This window comes from Corvus brachyrhynchos, unplaced genomic scaffold, assembly GCF_000691975.1.
Source record: "Corvus brachyrhynchos isolate BGI_N302 unplaced genomic scaffold, ASM69197v1 scaffold119, whole genome shotgun sequence".
Lineage (NCBI taxonomy): Eukaryota > Metazoa > Chordata > Aves > Passeriformes > Corvidae > Corvus > Corvus brachyrhynchos.
Genome location: NW_008240054.1, coordinates 182,871 through 183,452, shown reverse-complemented (window position 1 = coordinate 183,452; position 582 = coordinate 182,871). Strand labels below are relative to the sequence as shown.

The 582-nt window shown below is 58.4% G+C and overlaps 1 protein-coding gene across 1 annotated transcript in view; it reads left to right on the top strand.

Moving 5' to 3' along the window:
- The window catches only part of BOLA3 (bolA family member 3), a 30,586-nt gene that overhangs the window by 5,848 nt on the left and 24,156 nt on the right, over window positions 1–582 (top strand). The window lies entirely within an intron of this gene.

Here is a 582-nt window from a genome sequence, read left to right as displayed (position 1 = left end):
ATTCCTGCTTCCGACATCCCTCTGCTGAGCGTTCCTGATCCCAAGCATCCTCGCTCCGAACACCCCAACCCCAAGCATCCCCACTCTTGATCGTCCATTCCCCAAGCATCCTGACCCCAAACATCCCCACCCCAAGCATCCCTTCCAAAAGGGAAAATACTTTTCCTGCAGGAAACGAGGCAGTTGGAGGTGGGAACAAATTCTTTTCCACCTTGGGAAAAAATCCTCCATCTCCCTCGTCAGCCCCCGGCACTGGCGGGATGCCAGTGCAGGAGCTGGGAGCGGGACTATGTCACATTCAACTGGCTCATCACACCCCAGTGAGGAGGAAAAGGGGGTGGAGTAGTTGCTCCAGCACCGTCCGGAGAGGGGTCATGGCCATGGGGGTCCCTGAAAGCGCTCCTGGGACTGGAGTAAAGCAGAGCCGGGCTTCCCGCAGCGTAAATCAGCTCAGCTCCCTCGGCATCGCCGTTATTCCGGCTTTTCTCTGGGCTAAATGAGGACAGGAGTGAGCAGCTCAGCCCCAGCGCTGGGGTCAGCCGGGGCCATGGAAACAGCTTGGAAAACAAGGCGGGAGAGGCG